The following is a 2,247-nucleotide window of genomic DNA, read 5'->3' as shown; positions in this document are numbered from 1 at the left end:
GGTGTGCATTCTGCCATCAAGTTGTGCACCTGGGATCCCAAATACTGAGGTAAAACCTTTTTATCCCCTTAACCGTGTCTGTGTCATTATTAAAAACTGGCCTTTCAAGGCAACACTCCAAAAGGGTTTCTTTACCTTCTCAGAGCCTTTTTCAACCCCCACGAGGCTTCATCCCCCCAGCACAGTGACAGATGCTGAGATGTGTGTGCCACAGGGAAAGGGGCACCAATTGCCCTGTCACCAACCTCCTGTGACAAACGGTGAGCAAATCCCCTGCCCTGTCCTCTGCTGCACCTAAACACTTCACACTGCTGCTTTCAGGCTCTTTATTTGGGTTTTGGATGCTGTGATTGGAAAATAATCAATTTCTCTTCGCCTTAGCCACAGAGACCAAAATTTAAAAAAAACAAAAAAACAAAAAAACAAACAAAAAAATCATTAATTTCACCTTGCAGTTAGACAAGTGAAAGAGGCCTGGCTGGTTTTGATCACTTTCATTGGCAGTGTGAACACTGCAAACACATCTGGAGCATGTTATATTGGTGTGGGGAGAGGAGCAGACAATTTCCTTTAAACTTTAAGATTTCCAAAGATTTCCAAAAGAATTTTCTCCCCATAGAGACTATTTTGAAAATGCAGTGCATGAAATAACACATATTGCACAAATTTTCCTCTCATCCCCGTGCTTCTTATTATTTGCTTTGAATAACCTGAACATGGAAATGGTCTTTAGTAGTTCTCACACAAAATTAACTGATTAGCATGCATAAACACAGTGATTATCTTTTTTTCCAGAGAAAATAATACACTTCTTGCATGCATTTAATTCTGTAGCAAGCCTATAATTTATAAATAGCAAAAAAAAAAAAAATCCCTTTATAACCTCATTTCTACTTGTTAACAGGGGTAGCAAGTCAATTGTCTTTAACCCCTATTTAAATAAGTGCATTTTTTCATAAATTGTGGATTCTATGAATTTTCTTTATGACATAAAGATTTATCTTAAATATAAGAGAAGCATATCACAAGATATTAAAGGCTTGTTTAACAGGAGAATGATAATCACAAGTCTGTATTTGCTCAAATATCCTGGGAGTTTTCCTTCTCTTGCTCTCTGTAACCATTCACTCAAAGATTTAAGATGTTGGAAATACAACATATAAAAACAAATAGGTTGTTAAAAGAAAATACCTTGTGCCAGCTTAAATGGATTGAGTAGGTATATACATTTTAAGTTTGGTTGGATATTTTTCAGCAAACTTTTTTTTTTTAATAGGAAAAAGAGACAAAAGCTGCAAGAGACTCTCACTGCTCATACAAAATAAATCCATAGTGAGTAAATCTGATTTTCAAAAAATTCAAAAGAACATCAAAATGTCCAATCTAATTTCTTTAGACTGAAAAGTGTGAAGAAATTATTATTTAAAGCAGTTTGTATTTCTAAACCTGGAGTCAGCTTCCACTAACAAAAAAAAAATCTAAATTCTTAGAATTAATAGAATAAAATTCAAATGAAATATTTAAAAATATATTAAGCTGTTTCAAATCACCCCAAACCAGGCTTCTACTTTTCCTTGGTAATCAGTGAGTGAAAACTCCAAAAACTCCTTTTCATCTTGATTTGGAATGAGAGAAAAACCTTCTCTGGGGAAGGCAGAGCGTTCTCCTCTCAACCYTTCCTACAGATGCAGGAGGTTTGCCCAAAAAAATCACCTCCCCCTTTTCCCTCCTCTCCCTCCCCCCAGTTTCGGCTTTGGCAGAAAAACAATTAATCGAGAAATCACTCACATTTTCCCCCGCCGCAATTCCCATTAAAACGCATCAAAACGTATCAAAACRCATCAAAAMGCATCAAAACGCACCGGGTTTCGGGCAGGGCTGATCTCAGCGCTGAGAGCTGCGGGAAAGAAAGTGCACAGGGTGTCCCTGAGCTTTACCTGTCCCTGGGCTTTACCTGTCCCCACTGCGCTCCTTTCTGTCACCTCTGTCCCCGGGGCACGGGCGAGAGGAGCAGGTGACAATGTCCGTGCGAAGGTGACAATGAGAGCACGGAGATGTGCAGGTGACAATGTCCGTGCGCAGGTGACAATGTCCGTGCGCAGGTGACAATGACAGCGCGGAGAGGAGAACTCGCCCGGTGACAATGACAGCAGAGAGAGGAGCAGGTGACAATGTCCGTGCGCAGGTGACAGTGACAGCAGGGAGAGGAGCAGGTGACAATGTCCGTGCGCAGGTGACAATGACAGC

This window comes from Malurus melanocephalus, unplaced genomic scaffold, assembly GCF_030028575.1.
Source record: "Malurus melanocephalus ecotype Western Australia unplaced genomic scaffold, MMel_1.1 scaffold_1066, whole genome shotgun sequence".
NCBI lineage: Eukaryota > Metazoa > Chordata > Aves > Passeriformes > Maluridae > Malurus > Malurus melanocephalus.
The sequence above is the reverse complement of the archived record's forward strand: the minus strand, read 5'-3'. Positions refer to the sequence as shown.